The sequence below is a fragment of the Microcaecilia unicolor genome, chromosome 2 (genome assembly GCF_901765095.1).
Source record: "Microcaecilia unicolor chromosome 2, aMicUni1.1, whole genome shotgun sequence".
Taxonomy (NCBI): domain Eukaryota; kingdom Metazoa; phylum Chordata; class Amphibia; order Gymnophiona; family Siphonopidae; genus Microcaecilia; species Microcaecilia unicolor.
Window position 1 is genome coordinate 417,917,145 of NC_044032.1, and position 12,575 is coordinate 417,929,719.

The window sequence follows — 12,575 nt, forward strand, 5'->3', positions numbered from 1 at the left end:
ATTGCAGACCCATATAGAAAATAAAACAGCACTAATGTCCAGGACTCAATTAGCAAACAACCCTACCTTTAAAAAGGCAGCACCCTAGAACACAAATATACTTTCTGCTGGAAAAAGAAAGAAAAAATCAGACTGCTAAAGATACCTACATTGAAACTAAACACTAGCAGAATACATCAGAGATGCTAGAAGAATACCATACCAACTAAGATGAAACAAGAGACCACACATTAGTAATAGAGAGAAAGGCAAAAAAAACAAACTGGAAACCTCAAGAAGTCAGACTGTACATGAACAGCAATATTATAGACATGGAAACTGAAAATAAAGATATCAGAGACGCATATTTCCCAATGCTGATATATTCCAACAAATACATTCAAAATAAAAAAATGTTCTTCCACCTTTATTGTTTGGACATTTTATTTTTCCATTTGATTTGATCCCAGTGTCTATTTTCTGCTTTTCTCTTTTTTTCTAATTCTGTTACCATGGTCTTCTGTCCATTTGACATTTCTCCTCTTTCCATGTCCACCTTCCACCATCCCTCTGCATCCCTTATCTGTCCTGTCCAGCGTCTTCCTTCTATGTCTTTAACTCTGTCCTCCTCAAATGTTCAGCATTTGCTTTCTCAGTGTCTCTATCCCTCCCCCTGTGTCCAGCATTGCCTCTCTGTGTCCCTGCCCCCCCCCCCAAACCAGCTTGTTTCCTCTCTCTTCCTCTCATCCTTTACCTGCCACTCTGCGGCCAGTAATTTTCTCTCTCTCCTCTTTCTACTGCCCTCTGTATCTTTATCTCCCTCCCTCCCTTTGTTGGTCCAACACCTTTCCTTCTCTCTTTTCTCACCCACTTTTTTACCTCTAATCTCCCCACCTGTGAGTCCAGCATCCATCCCCTTCCCCCCTCCCCGAGGTCTAGCATATGTTTCCCTCTTTCTCTCTCTCCCCCTCCCTTGACAGATTGCTGTTGCTCTTCACCCCTTCACAGGTTCCAGCATCTGTCCCCATTTCTTCTCCTTCACCTCCTAGACCATTATCTCTTCTCCTTTGCTCTCTCCATCCTCCATAAGTCTGGCATCTCCCTTCCCCCTCCCTCACATGTCTTGCATATCTGCATATCTTACTCCTCTCCTTTCCATGTGTCCATCTCTGTCTCCATCCTTATCTTCCATGAGTCTGGAATTTCTCCATCTTCCCCTTCCTCCACCCTCTAGGGTTTGGCATCTCTCCCTTTCCTTTCCCTTCTCTCCCTCCCATAGGTCTGGCATTATCTCTTCCTTCCCTCTCCTGGGTCCAGCATCTTTCCCTCTATCTCTTCCCCTACCTCCCCCATCCTCCAAACACAGATCATCATCATAACAGTGAAGAAGACATGCTGCTTCCAGCCAGCCTGGGACTCCTACCTCTCCTACTTACAGAAAGTTACAACAGATGAGGCAGGACACAGCAGAGGGAAGGGTCCCAGGCCAGCTGGATGCAGTGTGTCATCTTCACTGCAGGATACGTACTCCCCCGATAGTCATCCAGCAGCAGATAGTGCAGTTAGTTGCTGCCACTGGCACTAACCACGGATATTCAATGTTGGGCCATTTCCAATGACCTGAATTGAATATCCAGGATTTTTTTTGGCTGGCTGTAACTAAATTGGCTATGTGAATATTCAGCATGCAGAGATAGGGCTGCTATTTATGTGGTCCAATTTGTCCACTAAACCTAGCTGGCCAGCACTTGAATATTCACGGATAGCTGCCTATATTATACAATATAGCCAGTTAACTGCTATGCTCTAAGTGCTAATATACAATGGAGATAAATGGCTATCTCACATTGAATATGTGCACTTAGTTAGTTAATCGCTATTTAACCAGCCAGGAGTCATACCTGGCCAGTTAAATAGGACTGAATGTTGGGCCCACTGTGTTTAGTGGACCATGGTGGTGGGTGGGAGAGTAAAAGATAGCGGGAAAGATGTCAGACCCATGGGAGGGAGGGCAATGGAGGGAGAGAAAAGAAAGGAGAGAGCTGATGGACCATGAGGGCAGGGATCCTAGTGCCATTAAAAAAAACTGCTTTCCTATGGGCAGTTTTAGGGGTCTGCTGGTAGCTGGCCTGGCCTGGCCTCTTAATGACTAGACAGTTGGAAACTTTACTACTATCTCTTCACCGCCCGTAGAGATCCTAGTTGCTTGTCTCATGCTTTCTTAAATTCAGAGACAGTCTTCATCTCTACCACCTCTACCAAGAGGCCATTCCACAATGGGGGAATGAGAAATAACCACAGGCAGATCTAAATCTTTCAGCTTTTGGAATCTGCAATCACAAGGTCTGGGCTAACAGGCAAAGACCCATGCGATAAAAAGTTCTTAATTATGATGACTGACAGCTCAATGTTCTCCCCTCCATCTGCTTGGCTAGAGAATAAATACCAGGCTTCATGATAGCTGTCAGACAATCCTGAAATGATTGTGGTCTGGAGGGCTCTCAGAATGTTAATTATATAGTCTAACCTCTCAAGAAAGCATTCAGTCATGACAAGCTGCAAGTTTATTTACCTTTATCTCACAGAGAACTCAGAGGTAGCTTGGAATGGCAAACCCTACTGAGAGAATACCACTGGTTGTGATTAGCATGCACTTGAGAGTGAAGACTAACTCTTTGGGTTAAGCATTTTCTTTTCAGTAACCTATGTGATTAATAACATCCTCTAATTTATACTTTTCAAGACCTCCAGGAAGTCATTTGTACTTTTGTGGTATGAAAGAGAGGGTGGTTTATGGTTTATTAAAATGTATTAAATCACTTCTCCTCAAGAAAATAACAAGGCAATGTACATTAAAAATCAAATAAGATAAAAAGAAAGGAATGCCATTTCTTTATAAGATAGAAAAGGGGAGAGAACAGTAGTTTCGATATGAGTTGATCATAGGTATAAAAATAGTAGATTAGGGACTAGTGAATCCCCAGAAGGCCGAACCAGCTGGATCAGTAGACGTTTTTCAAATAGGTATGTCTTTAACAAGGCTTTGAACTTAGGGTAAGAATGTTTGAGTCAAATAGGAGAGATGAGAGAATTCCAACGTGATGGAGCAATCCAAAAGAAAGCTCAATGCCTGGTGGTCTCATAATGGGCCTCTATTGGGGGTAGAATGCGAAGTTGATTGTCGTTGAGGGAGCACTCTAGTTGGGATATAGGGGGTAATTAGGAAGGACAAATACCTGAGTGAAGGGCTTTGTAAGGACTAAATGTTTGTGTTGGATTCAGTAGGAAATAGGAAGCTAATGGTGTTAGATGAGTAGGGGAGTTATACAGTCAAATCTAGTAGCGTGTGCGTAGAAACAGTGGTATTTTGAATTGTTTGAAGACGACAAATAGTGTTGAGGGAGACCAGACTAGATAGTGTTACAGCAATCTGACCTTGATATGACTAAAGCTTAAAGAAGTGTCATTTATGATGATAAATCTAAATAAGATCTGACACTTTAAATTGACGTGGAGGAGCATAATTGAACAGCGCCGGCCATCTATATGGCCAGCCATCTTCGGGGCTGGCTCCGCAAAGGGGCAGAGCCAATCGTATTTTCGAAAAAGATGGCCGGCCATATTTTGTTTCGATAATACGGTTGGGGCCGGCAAAATCTCAACATTTAGGTCAAATGTTGAGATCGCCGGGTTTAGAGATGGCCAGCGTCGGTTTTCGGCCATAATGGAAACCGGGCCCAGCCATCTCAAATCTGGCGAAATGCAAGCCCTTTGGTCCTGGGAGGAGCCAGCATTTGTAGTGCACTGGTCCCCCTCCCATGCCAGGACACCAACCGGGCACCCTAGGGGGCACTTCTAAAAATAAAAAAAATAATAATAAAAATTGCTCCCAGGTGCATACGTCCCTTATCTTGTGTGCTGAGCCCCTGCAAATCCCCCCCAAAACCCACTCCCCACAACTCTACACCACTACCATAGCCCTTAGGGATCAAGGGGGGCACCTACATTTGGGTACAGTGGGTTTTGGGGGGTCTGGGAGGGCTCAACATTTCCCACCACAAGTGTAACAGGTAGGGGAGGATGGGCCTGGGTCCACCTGCCTGAAGTGCACTGCACCCACTAAAAACTGCTCCAGGGACTTGCATACTGCTGTCAGGGAGCTGGGTATGACTTTTGAGGCTAGCATACAGGCTGGCAAAAAAAAGTTTTTGTTTTCATTTTTTTGTGGTGGGAGGGGGTTAGTGACCACTGGGGGAGTCAGGGGAGGTCATCCCCGATTCCCTCCAGTGGTCATCTGGTCATTTAGGGCACTTTTTGGGGCCTTATTCGTGAAAAAACAGGGTCCAGGAAAAGTGTCCTAAATTCTAGCTAAAAACGCATACTTTTTTCCCATTATCAGTGAAATGCGCCCATCTTTGTTCGGCAGATAACCACGCCCCAGTTCCGCCTTCGCCACACCTCTGACACGCCCCCCATCAACTTTGTCCGCATCCGCGACGGAGTGCAGTTGAAAACGTCCAAAAATCGGCTTTCGATTATACCGCTTTATTCGTTTTTGTGAGATAAACGTCCATCTCCCGATTTAGGTCGGAACTTGGGCGTTTTTCTCGTTCGATTATAAGCAGGATAGTAACATAGTAGATGACAGCAGAAAAAGACCTGCATGGTCCATCCAGTCTGCCCAACAAGATAAACTCATATGTGCTACTTTTTGTGTATACCTTACCTTGATTTGTACCTGTCCTTTTCAGGACACAGACCGTGTAAGTCTGCCCAGCACTATCCCCGCCTCCCAACCACCGGCTCTGGGACAGACCATATAAGTCTGCCCAGCACTATCCCCACTTCCTGCCACCAGCTCTGCCACCCAATCTCGGCTAGACAGGGCTAGAGGTGATCCCCGATTCCCTCCGGTGGTCATCTGGTCAATTGTGGCACTTTTTTGAGACTTGGTCCTAAAAATAAATGGACCAAGTGCAGCCGGCGAAATGCTCGTCAGAGCCAGCCATCTTTTTTCCATTATCGGGCGAAGTCGGCCATCTCGTAACCATGCCCCCGTCCCGCTCCCATCCCACCTTCTGTACCCTGCCTTGACGTTTGCCCGGTTCCACAACGGAAAGCAGTTGGCGCTGGCCAAAATCGGCTTTCGATTTGTGTCAGAAGATGGCCATTGATCTCTTACGAAAATAAGCTGGATAGGGTCAAAAAACAGACTAGTAACAAAGTGGAAATTTGCTGAGTAAAGGAAAGTTCTTGATCTAAAATAATCCGAAGTTACTTAAAGTGATGCACTAATGGAATAGCAGAGTCTAAAAATATGGGAGAGAGTGATGGAGAAATGGGACTACCCGTAATCCAGCAGTCAACAGTTTTTGCTAGGATAAGAATAAGACAATTTTTGTTAAACTGTGAGACAATGGAACATAGAGCCTTATTGAGGTTAGTCATGTCAGGGTTCTTACAATCAGTCTCATAGAGCAGTAGAATATCATTAGCCTAATAGAAAGTGCAAATGCCCAATTCTTGGATTAGTTGGGTCAGAGGACTAATGAAAATATTAAATAGGAACAGGACCAACACAGAGCCCTGGGGAACACCACAGGATAAAGGATAGATTTTGGAAGATGAGGAGGCATGGGAAACATGGAAAGAATGATTCTTAAGAAATGCCAAGAGCCATGAACCCACTCCTACTCTTTTATCTGTTGAGTAATTGCGGGATAGCTGAGTTACCTCAGAATGAGCCCAAATCTCAGGAGGGAGAATCAATCGATGTTACAGGATTCCAATTTTCTCACTCAGATAAGAATGTGCAAATACAATATTAAAGTGCAATTCAAAAGTTTTATTGCACTTATTATTTAAAAACTAGTTAAAATATTTTGCATAGTAAATAGTTAAAAGTTGTTTAAAACCTGCCTACTGGATCCAGATAATTACAAATCTAATTTTCTTTTTACAGCTGAATTTCCACAATCAACATTTAGGTAAATATAATTTAATAGTATTTTAAATAGCTTAAGTTTGTTTGTTTGTTTATTTATTTTGACATTTATACCCCACATTATCCCAAACATAATTACCATGTAAAGCTATTGTACTGCTTATAATCACTTTCCCTTTTCTTACAGGGTGTTTTATATGACGTAAGTATAGTTTGTAAATTCTTTAAAGTGTATTAAATGTGAATTCAATCCTTAAAACTAGTATATGTGCCTGCCTGAAACCTTCACTGAAAATGGTTTACTAATAAAATAAAATTCCTTTCCTCAGGAAATTTCTGAGTGTCCTTATTATACTAATAAATACACTTCCCCTATTTTTAACTACAAGAAGAGTGCTTCACTTCTTCAGGATTCAGGCTCTTGGATATCTTATTCAACGAAGTCACTCACAAACTTACATTTATTTATTTGTTACATTTGTATCCCACATTTTCCCACCTATTTGCAGGCTCAATGTGGCTTACATAGTACCGTAGAGGCGCTCGCCAGTATCGGTATGAACAAATACAGAGTGAGGTTTTGGTAAAGTTCATGCGTGCTAGACGGATTGAAGAATCATAAGGAGGAAGAGTTATGTCCAGTACGAGCTTTGGTTTTGTTGTGTTGCAGGGTTGAGGCATTTAGGGTATGCCTTTTTGAACAGGTTAGTTTTTAGTAGTTTCTGGAAGTTTAGGTAGTCATATGTTATTTTCACTGCATTTGGTAATGCGTTCCATAATTATCACATTCATACTTCTATAACTAGGGAAAATGTGAATAAATAATCCTTCAAAATGAACATATTTCCCCCTGTATTTAAAATCAGAGGACTTCTCTTTCACTAAGAAGTTTTAAGACATCTAAATTTATTCAATCAAATATTTAAAATAAGTTAGTACTCAGTCAGAATTCTTTGTTTCCTCAGAGTATGAATTTGTTTTTCACTTTTTTCACTTCAATGTTTAATTCTAAGGTAAATACCTATTAGCTTCAAAACAAAGAGCTGACATTTAAAAAAAAAGCCTTCTGACAAGGTTTCTTCACTTAATTGAGACAATATTCAATAAAAGATCTTCTCAATTAATACCTTTGTACCAGTATTTAAATTATTGCTCAGTAGCTTATCCAAACTGACTGATAAGTTTAGATGCTTCACTGAGTTCAAAAAGTGTCTTTAAAATATTTGAAAAGTCTAATATTTCCTTTGCCCATACTTCAGAACACTCATATATTTATTATTAAACAACACACGTCAACTTTTCATACTCTAAAATTTATTTCACCCATGAATTTCTGTCAAACCCTCAGCAGTACTTCTGCCTTCTCTGTTCTCCCATTAACTGTTTCTTGTCAGGGTCCCTTAATGAGCAGTGCAGCCAATCAGAACTCAGCTTTCAAATCTTCAGCTTCCCATTAACATTCCATTACACTATTTTATATTAAAAAATGACCTTTTAAACCCTCATTTTTGCCTTTTATTATCATAGATAAAGTCAGACTTAACCTCTAATCAGAATTAGGTAAACATTTGCATTTTTATAGCACCTAATTATGCCAAACGGGCCACTTTAAATTTGCAGCATTTTGTATTAAAATGGGGCGTAAGTAAAGTCATGGCACACATCAGTCAGCTCCGCACAACTGAATTCTTGAATTTTTAATCATCCTGATACTTTTTAAATTATTCAGGGGTCCTCTTATGAAACTGCAGCAAAAAGGGGGCCTGCACTGGCATCGGTACATGTTTTTGACGCGTGCCAAGACCCCCTTTTACCACAGCAGGTAAAAAGCAGGTCTTTGTTTATTTCAAGAAATGGCTGTGTGGCAAGTAAAGCACTTACTGTGTGGCCATTTTGGGGGAGCACTTACCGCCACCCATTGAGGTTTCAGTAAGAGATCCTGCGCTAACCTAGCAGTACCTAGGCATCGCAAGCACTATCCGATTCCCACTGGGTACACACTGATGCTAAAAAAATTGAAATATTTTTGCAGCACCAGAAGTGGCGCAAGCTAGAGGAGGGAACTACTGCTGGGCTGCTGTGGTAGCCTGGCGGTACTTCCCTTTTAACAAGCGGTAACCTTACCGCCACTTCGTTAAAGCCCCCTCGATTATTTATTTTATGATGTAGGTCATAAAATAGATAATTTAGGGGCCCTATTATGACATGTCGGTGTCAGTGCAAGTCTTTGTGGCACTTAGTGCGCATGCATGATTTTTTGCACTGTTTTGGGGTCATTAATGGGCTTTCAGATGTCATTCTTTATCTCTCCTAGCATCCCTTGAGGCATGTTCAATTAAAATGCATCATTACTGTGTATTAGCTTCATGTTTCATGCATGTGCAAACAGTGACATTTTAATTAATGCAGCCCAAACATTCAAAGACCCATTCTGGGTCTGAAATAAGTGTCCCCCAGGTATTTTTAACTAAAATCAGTGGTGGCACAGTGCTCCCCAATGCTCCAGGACAACTGCAGAGCCATCAAGGCTCTCCCTCTAGATGCAGGTGACATCAATAACATCACCACGTATCACAAATGACACACATGATTGCGGCAACTCCTCTCTCCAGCCTAGGCCTCAGCTATGCCAGGGGGCTTTCCTGCCTGCCCTGCCGGCTTCTTCCACCTCTGGGGCAACCTGGAACCCCGCAAGTCACATTGGGAGTGCGACTCCCACAGCGGGTCTGCTCCCAACAAGGGATTACCCCCCAGAACTCTCCGAAGCTTCCCTGAAGCCTGTCAAAGACTTAAGGGCCAAGTAAAATTAAAATTAAAACTTTTTGTTTCTTCTGGTTAAACTGTATGAGAGATGTTCAGTGTTTCTAACCTAGAGAGTAAAAGATCATGATCCACAAGGTTGAACACTGCTGTAAGATGTAGAGAAACTAAGAAGATGGATAGTTCCAATGTCATGTCATGTTATATGTCACGTGCCTCAAACTTCATGCTTCAACATGTCATGTCATGTCATATCATATACTAGCTGCCTCTACCAAAATTTTGACGACAGCAGTAAATGACTAATCATGCATAGCATCACAATAGAGTGAATACATTTATAAGTAAGAGTGAACTTTAATACAGCAAGTTGCTAACAGGCTGCTGAGCCTCTATTAGCAGGTTGCTTGCTAAGTAAGGGGAAAGAGATGATTTTCCTACTCTACTTTATAGAGTGATTCTTAAGCCTATTTGCAATTGGCTACTCTGAGTCTCAAGATTGGCCCCTGGATTGTCTTCTTGGAGTGTCTGCAGAGATGCTAACTGTAGAAGTAGAGGCTGCTTACATCATTGAGGAAGTTTGGGGATAAATAGCCAGCAGTAGGCTTAAATTCAGATTCTTCATAGTGTCTATGAGGATGGTAAAGCCTTGGGACATGGTGATATTATATTTGTCCACAACTTGCTGAATATGCCATTTGGTGTATCATTGCTGTGCCATCTCCCACTGAATGTCCTGAGGGCAGCAGCACAATGAATTGTCTTATTCTTGGCATACAGGCAGGCCAGGGTCAGTTAGGGTAGCTCCTTGTGACTCTGGGCAAGTCACTTAACCCTCATTTTCCAAGGTACAATACTTAGATTGTGAGTCCACTAAGGACAGAACAAGTATCTGCATATAATACATGTAAACCACTTTGATTACCCCACAGAAAGGCAGTATATGAAATCCCATTATCCTTACCCTTACCCCTCTGATTCTTGTTTTATTTGTGGCTCATCAGGCTCTTGATTCAGGATTCTGGTATGTTCTGGTGCTTTCAGATCTTCATCATCAATGAGGGGGGGCACCAGAGTCTGACCAAAAATGCATGAAATACAGCCTATGACCACCTTTTCTTCAGGTTGAGTACCCTTTGGCTGTATTAACTCCTTAACTATCATTTTCTGAAGGGGCTGGTCCATAAACTGAGGGGGAGTGGTTGCAGATAGAGCCTACGTTTGTGCCTGATTGTGGTATTCCATTTCTTTAAATGGTTCCTGGTAGTCTAAATTTGTGAAAAGTTGATAGTCATGTTGAAGTTGAAGGAAATCTCAGACCTGGACAGAGCTATGTGCTAGGACAGGGATTTACTTTGTTGCCTTTGGTAAGTTCCTTCCTGCCTGCCTATTATCCCAACCCCTTCCTTACTGTCTCCAAGAATGTGTACATGCTTATTCACCTCTAGTTTTGTCATTCCCAGTTCTCTGGGCAAGTTCTCAAAATATTCATAGCTCAGCCTCTCTTAAGTGCTTCTCCATTAGAGTCAGTTTGATGGTGCATGAATCTTTCCCTTCATTATATCGTGCCAACCTTTGTCTACAGCCATCCTTCCAGGGGCTCTTTATCAATGAGATAACCACACTGTTAATCTTCTGAGCAATGCCCAGGTGGTAAACTTGGATGGCAGTTACTTTCTAAATGTTCTCCTTCATGAATTTCACTATCTGTTGGGCCATATAGCCATAGATAATAGTAATAACACATATTTTTATATCACTACTGGACTTACCCAGTACTGTAATGTGATAAGTATTTCTGTACAATATGTTCCTGTCCCACACAACTTGCAATCTAAGGTGTGTACCTAAGATAATTAGAAATAAAGTGGCCTGCTCAAGGTCACAAAGAGGGTCAGAGGAGGAAGTTGGCTGATTCTGTTCAATATATTTGTTAGCGACATTACCAAATGGTTAGAAGATAGGTTTTCCTATTTGTGGATAATACCAAGATTTGTAACAGAATGTGCACCCTGAAGGGAGTGGAACACATGAAAATGGATCTGCTAAAGTTAGAAGAATGGTCTAATATATGGCAATTAAAATTCAATGAAAAGAAATGCAGAGTGGTGCACTTAGGGTGTAGAAACCCAAGGGAGATGTATGTGTTAGGCAGTGAGAGATTGATATGCATTGACAGGGAGAGGGACTTTGGGGTGATAGTATCTGAGGATCTGAAGGTGATCAATCAGTGTGACAAGGTGGTGGCTGTAGCCAGAAGGATGCTAGACTGTATAAAGAAAGATGTAACCAGCAGAAGAAAGGCAGTGTTGATGCCCCTGCGCAAGTCAGAAGTTGTTGAGGCTCCACCTAGGGTATTGTGTTCAGTTTCGGAGGCCGTATCTTGCAAAAGATGTAAGAAGACTTGAAGTGGTCCAGAGGAAAGCGACAAAATTTATATGGGGATTGTGCCAAAACATGTATGAGAAGAGACGGGAAGACCTAAATATAAATAATCAAGAGGAGGGACAGGGGAGATATGATACAGACGTTTAAATACTTGAAAAGTATTAATATAGAAACAAATCCAGAGAAGGGAAAATGGCAAAACTAGAGGACATAAATTGAGGTTGTGGGGTGGTTGACTTAAGAGTAATGTCAGAAAATTCTTTTTCCCGGCGAGGGTAGCTGATACCTGGAATGCCCTCCTGAGGGAGGTAGTGGAGAAAAAAACAGTGGCCTTCAAAAAGGCGTGGGATAAAACACAGAAAATGAATGGTATAGAAAACAAAATTTAAATAGTTGCACATGTGTTTGAATGTCAAGTGGTGCTAACATTTTTAGTGCACTCTAACGATTAATGAGCAGTAAATGCTAGGGAGGCCCATAGAAATTTATGGGCATCCTTAACATTTAGCATGTATTTACTTTTAGCACACGCTAAAAATACTAGCGCTCCTTTGTAAAAGGACCTTAATGTTGGTGCTGGGTAGCCTTGTACGATCTGGATTCCACATATGGCAATCCAGTTTAGGATGGACTGGAGAGGGCTCCAATGGAAACTGTAGTAATTTGAAACATGAGGACAGTGCCAGGCAGACTTTTAAGGTCCATGTCTCGCAAACGACAAGACAGATTCGGATAGGCTGGAGTGGGCTTTAATGGCAACTCCAGTAGTTGGAACATAGGGACAAAGCTGGGTGAACTTCTAAGGTCTATGTCCCAGAAACACCAAAGAAAGACCATGATCAAGTATATAATATCACGTCCATTGTTGATTTAATCACAAATTGATAATGAATATGACTGTTAGGCAAACTGGATGGACTGTTCAGGTGTTTATCTACTGTTACTTACTATGTTACTATGGATGATTGAATTGTTGGTTACCTGGTTCTTAGCCCATTGTTCTATTAGGCCACTACATCTCTCAGCAGTTGCAGGGCACAGGCAAGCTCAATTAACAGTTTGTGCTCCTCAGGCCACAACTTCACTGCCCAGAATTGTTGGTTATCCATCTGTGCTCTGCCTTTTAACACTTCCACCTGGGGGTTCAGTGGGACCAGGGACACTGACAGAGGGGGTAAAAGTCCCCAAGCCTGGCCTTCAAGGAGAGCCTGGCAATGGCGATCAAAAGAGAGTGCTCTGCCGGCCACGGGCCCTTCTTCCTGTTGTATCCTGCCTATACAGACACAGGAAGTTACTTCAGAGGAGGTGGGACATGGCAGGAAGAAGGACCACTAGCCACAGAGCACTCTCTCCTATTTGCTGATACGAGAGAGGGAGGCAGGGGGAGCAGTGGTAACGGGGGGGGGGGGGGAGCAGCAACAGTGGCGGTGGTGTGAAGAGGAGCAGCAGCAGTGGGGGGAGGGGAGCAGTGGGGCCCTGATGATTGCTTGCCCCAGGCCCAGCT